Source organism: Hibiscus syriacus, unplaced genomic scaffold (assembly GCF_006381635.1).
Source record: "Hibiscus syriacus cultivar Baekdansim isolate YM2019G1 unplaced genomic scaffold, ASM638163v2 tig00117021_pilon, whole genome shotgun sequence".
In the NCBI taxonomy this organism is placed as follows: Eukaryota; Viridiplantae; Streptophyta; class Magnoliopsida; order Malvales; family Malvaceae; genus Hibiscus; species Hibiscus syriacus.
This window is the reverse complement of record NW_024063527.1, coordinates 28,584-47,967: the sequence shown is the minus strand read 5'-3', so window position 1 is coordinate 47,967 and position 19,384 is coordinate 28,584. Positions and strand designations below refer to the sequence as shown.

Genomic DNA, 19,384 nt, shown 5'->3' with positions numbered 1-19,384 from the left:
TTTAATCTGACTTTTGAGGTATAATTGGACTTCGATCTGAAATAATATAAAATTATTAATTTTATTCATAAAATATGGACTTAATTGAAAAAATAAAATAAAAAAAAATATTATTACAATTATCTTTAAATATATAAGGTATACTTATATTATTTTTTTAGGTCGATCATATCAGGTATTTTTTATCCTGAATCTGACCCGAACCTATTCTCTAAAAAACCGATCTAAATCCAAACTTTTTCCAAAAACTCGACTTAATCAAATTGGATTAGGTCGAATTTAGATTTCGTGTCCATCCTAGGTACAGTAGACTTGTTTGATATTTGAAATAATATGAATAAAAATATTAATTGGATTTAGAAGAAAAAAATTACGGATTGCGTTTTACTTCAATCAATTGGCATGATTAGAAGACGTCAGTTCAAACATAATTATGTATGATTTATAGATTTGGAAGAATCTTAATAATTTTTGGGTACTGTATAAAAATAAATAAACAAAGGGTAAAGTACAAGAATGATCCCCTGACTATAGTATACTGCTTTATTGAGTTCCTCAATTATTAAAAGTTACAAAGTGATCCTTCGACTATAGAATATTGCTTTGTTGAGTCCATCGACTATCAAAAGTTATAAAAATAGGGCCACCCGACTATTCATTATGTTTTAAACTCATCATTTTTTGTTAAAAATTTGATGACACCCTGACCTGAACGTTAGCTTACTGGTTGTGATATGATAAAATCTGAGTCAAGAATCTCAAACGACTATCACATTTCAGTCGTCATGTTAACGTCCAACTTAGACAACCGTAAATTTTTTTAACGAAAAAGGACGAGTTTGGAACATAATAAATAGTCGGCGGCCATTTTGTAACTTTTGATAGTCGAGAGACTCAATAAAGCAACACTCTATAGTCAAATGATCATTTTTTAACTTTTAATAGTCGAGGGACTTAATAAAGCAATACTGTATAGTCGGGGAACATTTGTGTACTTTACCCATAAACAAATTTGTCAGCCTAAAAACAATATATTTACCTAGGTCTGCAACATTGCGGATGGATAAGTGATGTCATGAACTAACTTGGAAATAAATCCTAAATTTAATCTTGACGTAAACTAAAACATAAGTTTCATTACCCAACATTAAGACTATAAGTCTATAATTACATCATGTTTACAACACACATTATTATCATTCTACTGAGAAATGCCTACTGAAAAATTGAGGTTTACTGATGACATTCATTGTCATATCAACTGCATTTCCAAGAGAATACTTCATGTCCTTGTACTCTGAACTGAGGTTGCTAAAAAGGGAGTCCATTGTTGAAAAGAAAGCCCTTGCCTGGTCGTTCAACTCCTCCAAACATTCACCGTGAGCTTGAGAAATCCTTTGAGACGGGCAACACCCGACCGGTGGAACACTTACTATGCAGAACTTCAGTGTCCCGAGACTAATTAGATTCTGCATATAGCGTTACTTCAGTTCAAACTGACAAATATTGTAACACCCCAACCCATACCCGACCCGGATATGAGTCAGAGATACTACATTGACTTTAAAACAAAACTCTTAATAAATAATAGTAAAATATTTGATCTTATATTAAGAAAATACAATAATATACATACTGTAATATAAGTTTACCAAAATATTCAGAGCATACACAACTTAACCCTTTAATTACATGCCAACTGCTATTTACATAACAAAATGACCTACTGATTAAGTTGCTTCTGATCTGATGGTTGCAGGAGTAATACTGTCAAGCTGCTTCACCTGTCTCGTCTAATTCCTCGGATCCTACGTGTGAAACACTCACACGCTAAGTCATCGACTTAGTGAGGCAATAATAATAACAAGGCAATGTAATGTAATGAAAATGTCAGGATCATATGAGATGAGATGCAAACATGTACTTAATCAATGTAGTATACTTCATCAATATCCATACCTGTAAGCGTATGACTGTAACATTCATGAATCTGTATTAATAAGTTTATTGGCCCATGATAGCATATTGAGAACCTAAGGTATCGGAGTAATGTGAGGTTGTGCACTATGCTGTCACCACAGCTCGTATAAATGCACCGAGGTGCCCCGTAGAATTGCACCGTAGTGCCATATAATGATGTCCATAAGGACCACATAGAATTCCTTAAGAATCATATACATATACTATGGATCAAGTATGTGTCTTTCAAGACTTCACACATGTTCCAAAGGATATACATATGTCCTAAAGAACCGCGTAGAATTGCACCATAGTGCCATATAATGATGTCCATAAGGACCACATAGAATTCCTTAAGAATCATATACATATACTAAGGATCAAGTATGTGTCTTTCAAGACTTCACACATGTTCCAAAGGATATACATATGTCCTAAAGAACCGCGTAGACCCTCTACCCTTGGCATGCCAACTATACCTATAGTTCTCATCTACATAACATGGGCTTTTACATTTCACGTAGTCTATATCGCGTAGACATGTAATTTCTTACCTTTTCACATAGCTCATAATTTTTCCCACATATTCATGTCATATAATGCATTTTCATATGAACTCATGTCATGTCTCATAATACAGAATATGCTCATGTATCAAGATATAAAAATCTAGACTTATCACAAGTCTAGAATGCAGGATATTTCTATAATCATGCTATGCATATGCACTCACCTATACTTCTTTGCCTTTTCCTCGATCGATTCTACTTGTAGATTGTTCCCGAACTCGAGTAGGCTCGGTATCTACATAAACATAATTTTCAAGATGATCATCAGATGTCTATGTCTTGAAATTAAGCTTTAATAACTTACTAATTTAAGGAATTTATAGCTTAGTCTTTCTTTATTTTCTTTCTTTTTTTTTCTCATGGGGGAATCGGTTCCCCCCCTGGGGGTATCGATTCCCCACTAGCATTCTGGAATTCATATTCGTTGAGGGGGTATCGGTTCCCCCCTGGGGGTATCGATTCCCCTCTAGTATTCTGGAAATTCATATTCGTTGAGGGGGTATCGGTTCCCCTTGAATGGGTACCGATTCCCCTAACCCAGAAATCCTATTTTGAGCCCGGAAATCATCTCATTTCAGCTCAAACATACATATTTCACTCCCTTTAATACTCTTAGCTCTCATACACTTACTTAAACTAATGATTATCCATTCAATACCTCTAAAACTAAGAAAACTACTCATCCATATAGAATTGAAGAATCTTACTCCAATTCCAACTTGTTCTAATTTCAATTCTATTACTTCATACTTCTTAATTAGCTTATTGACAAGTCAAAAATCTTATTCAAACATCAAAAACTCATCCATATCAAAATTTCATCTAAAAACTCATTTTCCAAATCTATCTCTAAAACACTTATCTTGTAATTTTAATGTCATATAAGCTTTCCTTTAGCTTATATAACATCCAAACTTTCATTTCCAATCTTAAAAATCAAAGAAACTACCAAGGTTCAGCTTCTTACCTTTACTTGCAAGCTCCACGTTTGGAGAAGGAAGAGAAGAAGATAAGAAAGAAGGAAGAAGAAATGAGAGGATTCTGGAAACCTAATGCCCACGTGGGTTCTAATATAATCCCCAAGGAATATTTAATTATTTCATTTACTCAATTACTCTTTTACCCTCTTAATTCCCCTTCTTTATAATTCAATCCTACACCAAATAACTCAAATAGATCATTACACTCTTCCATCATTTTACTTAAATCACCAAATGTTGAAACTTTGCAAATTAATCACTAACCCGGCATGGAGGATGTTACAAATCTCTCCCCCTTAAGAAAATTCGTCCTCGAATTTTTTTCATTGCACGAACAAATGTGGGTATTGATGTCGCATATCCTCTTCACGCTCTCACGTTGCTTCTTCTACTTTGTGATTTCTCCACAACACTTTGACCAAAGGAATAGTCTTGTTCCTCAATTGCTTAACTTCATGTGCTAAAATTTGAATCGGTTCTTCCTCATAAGTCATATCCGGTTGTACCTCGATCTCTTCTGGATTTACAATATGGGAGGGATCCGATCGATATCTTCGAAGCATTGAAACGTGAAAGACATCATGTATCTTTTCCATCTCAGGTGGTAAAGTTAGCTGATATGCTACAGATCCTACTTTCTTTACAATCTCATATGGTCCAATAAACCGAGGACTCAATTTTCCTTTTCGACCAAATCTCAACACCTTCTTCCATGGAGACACTTTTAAAAACACTTTATCTCCAACTTGAAATTCAATTTCTTTCCTTTTTAGATCTGCATATGATTTCTGTCTGTCTGCTGCAGCTTTGAGATTACTCCGAATTATCAGGACCTTTTCTTCTACTTCCTGAATCAACTCAGGACCAAGCACTTCTTTATCTTTAAGCTCGTACAAGTTCAAAGGCGTACGACATTTCCTTCCATAAAGAGCTTCATAGGGAGCCATCTTTATACTCGACTGATAACTATTGTTGTAAGCGAACTCTGCCAGCGGTAAATACTTTTCCCATGATCCTTTAAATTCCATTACGCATGCTCTCAACATATCTTCTAATATCTGAATAGTTCTCTCTGATTGCCCATCAGTCTGAGGATGAAAAGTCGTACTAAAGTTTAGACGAGTTCCCAACGCTCCATGCAAAGATTTCCAGAATCTAGAAGTGAATCGAAGGTCTCGATCAGAGACTATGGAAACAGGTACTCCATGCAATCTAATAACTTCTCTAATATACAGTTCTGCATACTTTTCCATAGAGAAATCCGTTCTCACCGGAAGGAAATGCGCTGACTTAGTTAATCGATCAACAATTACCCAGATTGATTCTCTTTTGTTCGGGGTCAAGGGTAACCCCGAAACAAAATCCATCGTAACATTTTCCCATTTCCATTGAGGAATGAAAAGCGGTTGCAATAATCCTGATGGAACTTGATGCTCGGCTTTGACTTGTTGACATATCAAACACTTAGACACAAATTCGGTGATGCTTCACTTCATCCCTAACCACCAAAATCGATCCTTCAAATCCATATACATCTTGGTTCCACCCGGGTGCATTGTTAACGGACTGCAATGAGCCTCTGTTAATATTTCTTTCTTCAAGTCGTCATTGTCGGGTATTACAATTCTTCCCTTACAATATAGATTTCCATCTGACTTAATCTCAAAATCTTTAATCTCTTTGTTCTTTACTTGTTCAATTCTTTTCAAACACATTTCATCTTTACTTTGCAATTCTCCAATTCGTTCCAACCATGCTGGTTTAAGGGTTAATTCTGCACAAAGACCACCGTCTCCCGTTAAAGATAATCTTGCATCCATAGCTCGTAAAGCTGCAAACGTCTTTCTACTCAGAGCATCTGCTACCACATTAGCCTTTCCGGGATGATAGTCAATTATCACATCATAATCCTTTAAGAACTCTACCCATCTACGTTGTCTCAAATTCAATTCTTTTTGAGTCATCAGGTACTTCAGGCTCTTATGATCCGTATACAAGTAACAACGCTCCCCATAAAGATAATGACGCCAAATCCTGAGAGCGAATACTACAGCAGCCATTTCTAAATCATGAGTGGGGTAATTCCTTTCATGTGGTTTCAACTGTCTCGATGCGTACGCTACCACTTTTCCTTCTTGCATTAATACACACCCCAACCCGTTATGGGATGCGTCACTGTATACTACAAAATTCTTGCCAGATTCTGGTTGAACCAATATCGGAGTTTCCGTCAGAATTCTCTTTAAAGCTTCGAAGCTTTCTTGACATTCAGAAGTCCAAACAAATGGTACGTTCTTTCTCATTAACTTTGTTAGAGGCAGCACAATCATAGAAAAATTCTTAACGAATCTTCGATAGTAACCGGCAAGTCCCAGAAAACTCCGAACTTCAGACACATTCTTAGGAACTTCCCAATCCATTATAGCTTTAACCTTCTGAGGGTCTACTCTAATCCCAACTGCCGAGATCACATGCCCTAAGAAAATTACTTCGTCTAGCCAAAATTCACATTTAGACAATTTCGCATAGAGATTTTTATCCCTGAGAATTTGCAAAACTAGCCTCAAATGTGTGTTGTGCTCTTCAATGGACTTCGCGTAAACCAGTATGTCATCAATAAAGACAACAACAAACTGGTCCAGATAAGGCTGAAAAATCATGTTCATAAGATCCATGAAAGCAGCAGGTGCATTTGTTACTCCGAATGGCATTACGATGAATTCATAATGACCATATCTCGTTCTGAAAGTTGTTTTCGGAATATCTTTCTCCTGGATCTTCAATTGATGATAACCCGAACGTATATCGATCTTCGAAAATACCGAAGCTCCTTTTAGTTGGTCAAACAAGTCATCAATGCGCGGAAGGGGATACTTGTTCTTGATGGTCACCTTATTAAGCTGTCGATAATCAATACAGAGACGCATTGATCCATCCTTCTTTTTAACAAATAACACCGGAGCTCCCCAAGGTGACACACTTGGTCGAATAAATCCTTTTTCTAACAAATCTTGCAATTGATTCTTTAACTCTTGCAATTCCTTCGGAGCCATCCGATAAGGTGCCATTGCAATCAGAGCTGTTCCCGGCATTATTTCAATTTGGAAATCTACCTCTCTATCCGGAGGTAATCCTGGCAACTCAGCCGGGAAAACTTCAGGGAATTCTCGAACTATTGAAATCTCATCTAACCTTTTCTCTTGAGCTCTTGAATCAATCACATTTGCAAGAAAACCCTGACATCCTTGTAGCAATAATTTCTTGGCAGACATCACTGATATTACATTTGCTAAAGGATTAAACTTTTCACTGCTCACACTTATCTCTGTTCCTTCTGGACTTTTCAGAGTTACCTTTTTCAATCTGCAACTAATATCTCCATAATAACGGAACAACCAATCCATTCCCAGAATCACTTCAAACTCGTCAAAGGGTAATTCCATCAGATTAGCAGGGAATTCAATTCCCTGAACCTTTATGGGACACCCCTTACAGACTTTATTCACCCGGGCACTATGGCCTAACGGAGTTGTTACTATAATCTCATTACTCGTAGCTTCTAAGGGAATCCCCAACTCCTTTACTAACTTACTTGTAATATAAGAATAATTAGAACCCGGATCAATCAGCACCAATACTAATTTATCATACAACTGAAAAGTACCTGCTATAATATCAGGGTCATCACGGTCTTCACTTGTCTTTAGGTTGTATACTCGAGCAGTGGATCGAACTTCAGGTTGAGCAGAGAATTCAGACGGGTTTCTTCCTCTGCCTCTTCCTCGTCCTCATTGGGAGAAAGAACCAGCTCTTCCAGATGGTGCCGGCTCACCAACAATCAATGGACAATCTCGGACAAAATGTCCGGCATCTCCGCATCGAAAACAAGTCCCAGCAGCCATACGACAAGCTCCATAATGGTTTTTTCCACAATGCTGACACTGTCTCCCTTGACCCGGAGTAGATCTCCCAGCACCAGATTCCACTGACTGCGTCTGTCTAGGTCTTGCCTGACTTGCTCCCCTAGCAGACGACGCAACTGATTCTGATCTAGTTTGTGATCGAAATCCCGAGTCTCTTCCCTTTTTTGTTGGTACTGAGCTAGAAGAAGTAGTCGTCCTCTTTGATGTCTGAACTCTTGAGTCCCCAAATCGTTCATTCTGAGCCCTTTCAAGAGCTTTTGCACGATTGATCACCTCCTGGAACGAGGACAGGTTTAATACTATCAACATTTCTTTAAGTCTAGGGCGCAAGCCCTCCACGAACCATTCGCAAGCATCTTTTTCAGTAGGATAAACTGCTTCAAATTCATAAACTCCTGCTTCATTTGTCGGATAAACTGGTCTCCAATATACTTGTTTTTAAATTCTTCTAAAAACAAAGACCAAGTCAACTGATCGGTTGACATCCTCATGGTGACGTTCGTCCACCATATCCTTGCCTGACCCCTCAATAAAGACACAGCTCCATCTAATTTTTCCACTTCGGAACAGTGGAGACCATCTAACATGATTTTCAAATCATTCAACCAAAGATCCGCTGACACTGGACCTTCCTCAGCTTCTCCCTTAAATTCGGGAGCTCCTAAACTTCTCAACTCTTTTGCTACATTAATTCTTTGAGTTAGTGGAGCAGGAGGTTGAAGACGCGTCAGAATAGCGTCTAACGTTCTGAAGAACGTATCTTGATCTTGCACAGGCACTCCTTGAGATGCTTGTTCTTCACCCTGCCTGGCCAGGGCAGGTGAATTACTGCTTTCAGCATGCCTATCTTCTCCCGCTTCACTTCGGGAGCTATTATGTCCGGACATCTAATAAGAATAAACACATTGTTCTCTTAGCAAAACAGCATACTCATACTATACCAGATCAGAAGTTCTCGCTATTTGTTGGCATGTATTCCATTTAAAGACTATATAGACTCCGGTTTATGCCTAGAATCGGCTAAACCATGGCGCTGATACCATTAAATGTAACACCCCCAACCCATACCCGACCCGGATATGAGTCAGAGATACTACATTGACTTTAAAACACAACTCTTAATAAATAATAGTAAAATATTTGATCTTATATTAAGAAAATACAATAATATACATACTGTAATATAAGTTTACCAAAATATTCAGAGCATACACAACTTAACCCTTTAATTACATGCCAACTGCTATTTACATAACAAAATGACCTACTGATTAAGTTGCTTCTGATCTGATGGTTGCAGGAGTAATACTGTCAAGCTGCTTCACCTGTCTCGTCTAATTCCTCGGATCCTACGTGTGAAACACTCACACGCTAAGTCATCGACTTAGTGAGGCAATAATAATAACAAGGCAATGTAATGTAATGAAAATGTCAGGATCATATGAGATGAGATGCAAACATGTACTTAATCAATGTAGTATACTTCATCAATATCCATACCTGTAAGCGTATGACTGTAACATTCATGAATCTGTATTAATAAGTTTATTGGCCCATGATAGCATATTGAGAACCTAAGGTATCGGAGTAATGTGAGGTTGTGCACTATGCTGTCACCACAGCTCGTATAAATGCACCGAAGTGCCCCGTAGAATTGCACCGTAGTGCCATATAATGATGTCCATAAGGACCACATAGAATTCCTTAAGAATCATATACATATACTATGGATCAAGTATGTGTCTTTCAAGACTTCACACATGTTCCAAAGGATATACATATGTCCTAAAGAACCGCGTAGAATTGCACCGTAGTGCCATATAATGATGTCCATAAGGACCACATAGAATTCCTTAAGAATCATATACATATACTAGGGATCAAGTATGTGTCTTTCAAGACTTCACACATGTTCCAAAGGATATACATATGTCCTAAAGAACCGCGTAGACCCTCTACCCTTGGCATGCCAACTATACCTATAGTTCTCATCTACATAACATGGGCTTTTACATTTCACGTAGTCTATATCGCGTAGACATATAATTTCTTACCTTTTCACATAGCTCATAATTTTTCCCACATATTCATGTCATATAATGCATTTTCATATGAACTCATGTCATGTCTCATAATACAGAATATGCTCATGTATCAAGATATAAAAATCTAGACTTATCACAAGTCTAGAATGCAGGATATTTCTATAATCATGCTATGCATATGCACTCACCTATACTTCTTTGCCTTTTCCTCGATCGATTCTACTTGTAGATTGTTCCTGAACTCGAGTAGGCTCGGTATCTACATAAACATAATTTTCAAGATGATCATCAGATGTCTATGTCTTGAAATTAAGCTTTAATAACTTACTAATTTAAGGAATTTATAGCTTAGTCTTTCTTTCTTTTCTTTCTTTTTTTTCTCATGGGGGAATCGGTTCCCCCCCTGGGGGTATCGATTCCCCACTAGCATTCTGGAATTCATATTCGTTGAGGGGGTATCGGTTCCCCCTGGGGGTATCGATTCCCCTCTAGTATTCTGGAAATTCATATTCGTTGAGGGGGTATCGGTTCCCCTTGAATGGGTACCGATTCCCCTAACCCAGAAATCCTATTTTGAGCCCGGAAATCATCTCATTTCAGCTCAAACATACATATTTCACTCCCTTTAATACTCTTAGCTCTCATACACTTACTTAAACTAATGATTATCCATTCAATACCTCTAAAACTAAGAAAACTACTCATCCATATAGAATTGAAGAATCTTACTCCAATTCCAACTTGTTCTAATTTCAATTCTATTACTTCATACTTCTTAATTAGCTTATTGACAAGTCAAAAATCTTATTCAAACATCAAAAACTCATCCATATCAAAATTTCATCTAAAAACTCATTTTCCAAATCTATCTCTAAAACACTTATCTTGTAATTTTAATGTCATATAAGCTTTCCTTTAGCTTATATAACATCCAAACTTTCATTTCCAATCTTAAAAATCAAAGAAACTACCAAGGTTCAGCTTCTTACCTTTACTTGCAAGCTCCACGTTTGGAGAAGGAAGAGAAGAAGATAAGAAAGAAGGAAGAAGAAATGAGAGGATTCTGGAAACCTAATACCCACGTGGGTTCTAATATAATCCCCAAGGAATATTTAATTATTTTATTTACTCAATTACTCTTTTACCCTCTTAATTCCCCTTCTTTATAATTCAATCCTACACCAAATAACTCAAATAGATCATTACACTCTTCCATCATTTTACTTAAATCACCAAATGTTGAAACTTTGCAAATTAATCACTAACCCGGCATGGAGGATGTTACAAATATAATTCCTTGTTAAACATGACATAATGGTTCATCTTATGCTGTGTTACTCGGACTTCGGGTGAGTGTCGAATCCGGGTACAACACCTACAACTATTTATATGTGTGTTAGCCACTGGTGATCTAAACAGTTTTGTGATTATACCTTAGGATCTCTTATATGATGTAGATGTTATTCAAACAAGAAGGAAGAATGAAATCTCACCCTTAAGAATTTCTCATATACGAGTCCTAAATTTGGTATGAGCTGTTCTTTTGGTATCGGGTTGCTTCAATAGTAATTCCCCAGGTGGTCATTGCTACAAATGCTGATGAAGAACAGAGACTTTGAGAGAAAATTTTCAGTTTCTGATGGACCTTTGAATGCCAATAGATCATTGTATGTTGCGGAAGACGGCTATCGGATAGAGCAAAATCGCAACTGATAATTTGAGAAAATAAAAATGAAGATAAAAAAGAGACACAAAATTTACGTGGAAAACCCCTAAATAAAATAGGGTAAAAACCACGGGCAACGGTAGAAGAATTTCACTATGAGAAAATAGGAATTACAACCTCTCTCGATCTACCAAGGAGAAAACAATGATAATTCTCTCTCGATAAAAAGGAGAAAACAACTCTCAAGAAACTCTCTAAATTCTCTCTAGTATTGGAAGAAAGCTAGAATGCTTTGGGATGATTTTGAAGCTATATGAGCTAGGGTATTTATAGTTGAAACTTAAGGACTAATCTTATAAATACCCTAAATTACAATGACTAAAATTAATTATCCCATTACCCAATTTCAACAAAAATTAGGTGCCTAATTTTTGACTTTGACAAAGCATCATTTGGTGCCTAAATTATTTGACTTTTAACAATCTTCCACTTGAAGATTTGATTGGAATAATCATATCTTCACACCATTCTTTCTACCTTATACCTTCATGTTGCTTACTTTTCTGAAAGGCCACAGGAGGATCGACACCAGGTAAATTTATCAGCGTTGATCGTCTTCGTCATGAAATCTGCTATGTTGTCTTTGGTATTGATCTTCTGTATATCTACTGTCCCTTCTTCCAGCTTTTAACGAATGAAATGGTACTGAACTCGTATGTGTTTTGTCCTTGAATGAAATGCTGGATTCCTTGCTAGATGCAAGGCGCTTTGACTGTCACAAAACAGAGAGACATACTCTTGATTGTGCCCAAGCTCCTCCAATAGCATCTTCAACCAAATTGTTTCTTTACTGGCTTGTGTAGCTGCTACATATTCTGCTTCTGTTGTGGATGTAGCCACAATTGACTGTAATTTTGAAACCCAACTTACAGCTCCACCAGCAACTTTGAACACATATCCTGTAGTAGATTTGCTTTTATCCAAATCCCCTGCATAGTCAGAATCTACATACCCATTGATTAGTAAGTTTGATCCTCCATAACATAATGCAACATTTGAGGTCCCTTTGATGTATCTCAGGATCCTCTTTACTGTATTTCAATGCTCTTTGCCTGGATTCGCCATGTATCGACTAACCACTCCCACTGCTTGTGTAATGTCTGGTCTTGTGCATATCATAGCGAACATTAAACTTCTCAATGCTGATTCATACGGTACTCGAGACATCTCCATCCTCTCTTCTTCACTGCTAGGACTCATACTGGAGGATAATTTAAAGTTAATAGGAAGAGGGGTAGAAATTGGCTTACAATCTTGCATACTAAATCGTGACAAGATTTTCTTCAAGAAATTCTTTTGTGAAAGCCAAATCTTCCTATTACTTCTGTCTCGGTGAATTTGCATCCCTAGAATCTTGTTTGCTGACCCCAAGTCCTTCATTTCAAATTCCCTAGCCAGTTGTGCCTTCAATTCTTCAATATGATCTTTGTTGGGTCCTGCAACCAACATGCCATCCACATACAACAGCAATATAACAAAATCATTATCACCAGACCTCTTGAAATAAGCACAAGGGTATGCATTAAGTCTATTATATCCAAGGCACATAATGAAGGAATCAAATCTCTTATACCAACACCTCGGCGCCTGCTTTAGACCATACAGAGATTTGTTCAACCTGCAAACCAAGTTCTTCTTTTCGTCTTCTTCAAAACCTTCAGGTTTGAGCATATAAATCTCTTCTTCAAGATTTCCATGAAGAAAAGTTGTTTTAACATCTAGTTGCTCTAGATGTAAGTTCAATGTAGCACACATTGCCAAAACTACTCAAACTGTTGTTAGTTGAACCACAAGAGAAAAGATTTCATTGAAATCAATACCTTCTTTTTGAGCATATCCTTTGACCACCAGTCTTGCACGATACCTCTCAACTTGATCGTCACCATTTCGCTTGATTTTGAAGACCCATTTGTTACCAATTGGCTTCCTTCCTTATGGTAGTGGCACAATGTCCCATGTATTATTTTTATGAAGGGCTTCGATTTCTTCTTGTATCGCCATCATCCACAGTGAAGCATCTGAGTTGTTTATTGCCTCCTGGTATGTTGATGGCTCACCGTCCTCTGTTAAAAGGCAGTATGCAATATTACCTTCTATAACATAATCTGAGTGCCAATTGGGACGTCTTCTCACACGATCTGATTGACGAGTTGTTGGAGCTTCAGAACTCTCTGGTTCTTGTTCATCATGTGTTGGTTCTGCTTCAGAAGAATCTTCTTCTTCAAACTCTTTTTCCATATGTATCTGAGTAGTCTCTAACTTTTCAGCGCTATCATCGTCTTCTTTTCTTTGTAGTTTATCTTCTACAAAGATAACATCTCTACTAATGATCACTTTGCGGGCAGTGGGATCCCACAAGCGATACCCCTTTACTCCATCAGCATACCCCAAGAATTTACATTTCCTGGATTTTGGATCTAACTTTGAAATTTCTTGGGAGTTGTACATCACGTACACTATACTTCCAAATATATGGAGGTTTGAATAATCAGCTGGTTTTCCAGTCCACATCTCCATTGGTGTCTTCAGCTCTATTGCAGTTGATGGAGCTCGATTCACCAAATAACAGGTGGTATTGACTGCTTCTGCCCAGAATGATTTTTCTAGGCATGCATCCCTCAACATTGCTCTTGTTCTTTCTAACAAGGTTATGTCCATCCGCTCTGCCACTCCATTTTGTTGAGGAGTGTTCGCCACTGTGAACTGTCTTTTGATGCCTTCTTTCATGCAAAAGTCATCAAATTCTTCACTTGTGTATTCTCCTCCATTATTTGTTCTGAAACACTTGATTTTATTTCCAGAATCAAGTTCCACCCGCGCTTTGAAGTTTTTGAAAGTTGAAAACACATCGGACTTCTTCTTAATAGGGTACACCCAACATCTCCTGGAGTAGTAATCAATAAATGAGACAAAATATTTTGCTTCGCGTAGGGATGTAACTGGTGTTTTCCATACGTTAGAGTGAACCAGTTCTAGAACACTTTTGCCTCTAGAATTTGATGTGTTGAATTTGAACCGGTGCTGGTTACTTATTATGCAATGCTCACATAAAGTAAGTGATACCTTTGTTAAGCCTGGAAGTAGCTTTTGCTCCACAAGGACTTTCATTCCTTGTTCTGACATGTGTCCAAGTTTCTTATGCCATAGCATTGCAGAATCTGAACTACATGAGGCAACAGAGGCTTCTGCTTCTAGCAATGTCTCTCCCTTCAGCATGTACAAGTTTGCAGCTATCTTTTCACCTTTCAGCACCACAAGCGCTCCACGGAACACCTTCATGATTCATTTTTGTGTTTCAATCTTGCTAGCATTATTATCCAATAATCCGTAGGATAATAAATTTGTCTTCAGACCTCTCACGTGCCGCACATCTCGAACAACTTTAATTGTTCCATCATGCATCTTCAATTTGATAGTTCCTACGCCAACGATCTCTAAGGCATGATCATTGCAACTATACACAGATCCTCCTGAGACTGGTTCATAATGATGGAACCATTCTCTTCTTGAGGTCATGTGATATGTTGCTCCCGAATTAATGAGCCATATATCTTCAAATCGTTTTCTTCCTTCCACGGTGGTTGACGCTTCACAGCATAGAGCATCTCCATCATCTGAAGTGTTTGCGGTATTGCCTTGTGGATTGGAGTTTTTATTTAGACTCCAACAATCCTTCTTCAAGTGACCATTCTTTCCACAGTTGTAACACTTTAAATTCTTCTTGCTTCTCGACTTCGATCTACCATGTTTGTGACTGCTGCTTTGGCCACGTTCTGTTGATCTCCCTCTCATTGTTGTCAACGCTTCTGCTTGTTGCAGATTTACTTGTCTGTCTTCTTTGTTCTTGTGCCGATTTTCTTCTTGTAGAACAGCAGCTACAAAGTCATCGAAGACTAGACTGGTGACATCTGTTTGTCAAGTTGATGATGAGTTGATCGTACCAATCCGGTAAACCTTGAAATAGAAGTTCAGCACGTTCTTGTTCTCCTATTTTACAGCTTAAGGATGTAAGCTGAGAAAATAAGGTGTTCAGTGTATTTAAGTGCTCCATCACTGAAGTAGATTCTGGCATACGGAGAGTGTACAATTTCCTCTTAAGGAAAATTTTATTGTGCAGCGATGTGGCCTCGTACAATTTGGTGAGATGATCCCATATTTCCTTAGTTGTCTTCTTCTCCTCGATGCTTGACAATACTTCATCTGCTAATGCTAGATGAAAGTTTGCCATATCATTCCCGTCCATCTCGTTCCATTTGATGTCATCTACGAAATCCACCGGCCTTTCATTGATAGCCGCTAGACTCCCGTCTTTCCTTAGGATAACCTTCATCTTCAATTTCCACAATGAGAAATTCCTCCCATTGAATTTTTCAATATCAAATTTCGTTGTCATAGCTTCTTTTACGGATAGCTCCCACTATTTCACTATCGTGAATAGTTCTCTGGAACCTTCAAAGAATGGGTAATAACTTCTTAATTTCTTATGTTGGAGGATTCACCTTTTGGTGGCAACCACAAAGACAATAAGCAGATATTACACACTCTAATCTAGCTCTGATACCAATTGTTGCGGAAGACGGCTATCAGATAGAGCAAAATCGCAACTGATAATTTGAGAAAATAAAAATGAAGATAAAGAAGACACAAAATTTACGTGGAAAACCCCTAAATAATATAGGGTAAAAACCACGGACAACGGTAGAAGAATTTCACTATGAGAAAATTGGAATTACAATCTCTCTCGATCTACCAAGGAGAAAACAATGATAATTCTCTCTTGATAAAAAGGAGAAAACAACTCTCAAGAAACTCTCTAAATTCTCTCTAGTATTGGAAGAAAGCTAGAATGCTTTGGGATGATTTTGAAGCTAAATGAGCTAGGGTATTTATAGTTGAAACTTAAGGATTAATCTTGTAAATATCCTAAAATTACAATGACTAAAATTATAATTTACCCATTTAATTTTCAAACATTTTTCACCTAATTTTGACATTGCAAAATTCGATGTCTGCCTCCCTTTTTTTTTTACTAAATTAATGCCCTTCGGTGTATTTCAACACAAAGAAATATGAGTGTTGCAACAGCATAGGTTATTGAGAACGATAAAAATAAATTCAACGAAGATTTCAACAATATGAAGGAAAATACTTACATCCAATAGTCTTGTTGAAGTCCATCGAGGCGGCGGCCAAAACAGCTTGGAAAATTGAGGAAACTTCTGTAATGGTCCTATAGAACCATATTCTATACCAAATACACCAACATCACACCGATCCGAAGATTCGTCATCTCCAAGAGAATAAAAGAAATTATCTGCAAAAATGATGATGTTCCCTCTACACACATTCAAATCTTCCACGGAGGCAAAAAAGGAACAATCGTCACCCAGAAACAACACTCGATCGTTCAAATTCTTAACATCGTCATCAACCCACTGCTTACGGACTTCATCCAACATAAAAACGTTAAATCTCACCGTCCTCTCATTCATATAAAAAGCAACATTTTCGAAATACTCCTCGACAAAGTCTAAACCAGCCCACGAACACGATCCCTCCGGGGCTTCGATACTCAAATACTTGTCGACCAACAATAACTCATCCTTCGAATCGACCAAAAACTTCTTGTCACCACCAAAAACAGGCATGGCAGCCTCACTTGTCTCGAAATCCAATCCCACAAGCACAGTCCTACCATTATTATCAACAGCATAGAAGTTCCCTTCATACAATATCACCTCATCATAAGGAGATGACATGTCTTGAATGATGGTCCATTTCTTATAACTATACTTAACATTGCTAATTTCCTAGAAACATGGATTGTAAGCAAAACAAAACCATTGTTAGGGTTATTTTCTAAACAAGATATAACAACTTTTTCCATGTACAAGTTGCCCGCATCACCAAGATAACTCAGGTGATTTAAATAATGAAGCATATATTCTTCACCCAATTCAACGATGCTAAATTCCAACAAGTTAAAAGATTTGGGAAACTTCTCAGGGAGAGAATCGAAACGGGATCTTGAGAGAGGATTCAAGAGCTGGACTTTGTTGTTTGGTCCATCTTCTTCGATTTTGACTACCCATGAGGTCGACCGGTCTGTTTCGGTATTGGATTTGGGCGATCGCAGCAGGAAAACGATGTGTTTCGATAGGGAAAACCGGTAGGAGGTGTTTGCCATGCCACCCTCATCGGGGAGGACAGGGAAACGAGGTAAACAGTGGCGTTTAGGTTATGTTACGGTGAACCGCCACGTTGAGCAAATGGAACGGAAACGATTGACGTCGAAGGAGGTGTATAGACGCTTGGAAATAAGGTAAAGGAGTTCACGTGGGAGTTGGGTCCAATCTGTCATCGCCAATTTTCCCGCGAAAGTGATAGAAAAGTAGCATAACAACGTGGTTGCGACTTGCGAGGAAGACGTGTACATAAAAGAAGAGGGGGTGTACTCAAATGGGCTATTTTTTTTTGGCCAAGTCCAGTTATAAAGTTATCTCCATTGCTTAAAGGAACCATATCTATTTATTTAGGTAGCGTTTGGTTCGCTGGAATCCATTAGAATTAGGGGAAATTGGAATCCAGTTTCACAACTTTCTCATGTTTGGTACAAGTTTTCAAGGGGAATTAGAATATAATTCCATCAAGTGAGGGAAAGTAAATTTCATCCATAACATTATGGAATTGAGATCATTTGGAGGAGGGAATATGAAATTTGACCATACTACCCTCATTAATCTTTTGGTATTCGGGTCGGATTTTTTTTAAATTTCGGGTTCGAGTCGGGTTTTTTTAAGTGTGATATTTGAGTCGGGGTCGGGTTTAGGGTGAAAAATACCCTACCCAACCCGAAAAAATATATAATTTTACCTTATATATTTAGGAATAATTACAATAATACCCCTCTAGATATAATTTCTTTTCAATTAAGACACTATTTTTATTAAATAAAAATAATTTTTTTATTATTTCAGGTCGGGTTTCTAATTCATATATTTGGGTCGGGTGAAACTTTATTTTGGTCGGGTCGAGTCGGGTCTCGGGTGGAGGTTCTCTTGTTCTCATGTCGGGTCGGGTAGACCACCAACTAGACTCATGACCATTCCTAATTAAGATGATTTTAACTTATGATGTTTATTAGTATGATTTTTATAATTTATTGAAATGAATAATCAATCAATAAAATAAAATTTTAATATTTTTTAAATTTTTATAATATATTACTACATGCAAGTTATAAAACAAACTAAAATTAAGTAAAAAAAAATAAGGGCAATTATGTCATTTTATATTACTGAAATCAAATTCATCTGATATGTCTGCGAACCAAACAGAATATGAAATTGGATTCCAATTCAATTTCCTGCCAACCAAACAGGTTTTAGATTCAGATTCTAATTCCCTCATAAACATTCCAGCGAACCAACCTTACTTTCCAACTCGGACTTGGAATCCATGGAGAAGAAGCAAGAAGCAGCAAAATGACAATAAAAGCAAAAGAAATGAAAGAAAAGCTGCTTCTTAAGAAATGAAAGAAAAGCTGCTTCTTTGAAAACATTTGGAAGCTGTTTAATTAATGGAGCCGGTGCTTAAAGCTTAGTAGGGAGCATCATCGAGAAATGAATTGTTTCTTCCAACAAAAATATTAGCGCTAAAGTTGTTTAAACCGGGACTTGGATTCCTTTTTCATTTTCCTTTTTACATAGCATTGGACTCCAAGAAGCAACAGAAACCTGGAGAGGATGATTAAGATGAAAGTGATATGCTAATCGGGTTCTACTAAATCAGGGCAGAGGAAAGAGGTTTAGATCTTAGACTTCCCAGAGAGCCAATGCAGAGTGATCGTTTGGGTGCTTTCGTCGAGACAAGTGGAACTATGGTGAACCATTGCGATGCCATCAAAGGGTTGTAGGAAATAGACGCAAATCACAGGTGGAAGAACAAAAACAAGCAATTTAAGTAAGTACTTTGGCAGTTGGGACAGCCATCGAAGGGCCACATGGACAAGGATGAATTGGGAGAGGTCGAGGAATAGCGAGGTTCAAGAAAGGAGGTCGGCCGACAATTTTCATCCCCGAAGTCATCAACGTCAAGCTTCCCTTGTTTACCGATAAGTATAGATTATTGAAGGTTTAATCCAAGTCTGGTAGAGGTGTTTATAATGATTCTTAATTGGACA

At 37.5% G+C, this 19,384-nt stretch overlaps 1 pseudogene; it reads right to left on the bottom strand.

Moving 5' to 3' along the window:
* Nucleotides 1-1,196: 1,196 nt before the first annotated feature.
* Nucleotides 1,197-17,563, bottom strand: LOC120195895 (annotated as a pseudogene).
* Between the last annotated feature and the right edge of the window lie 1,821 nt (nucleotides 17,564-19,384).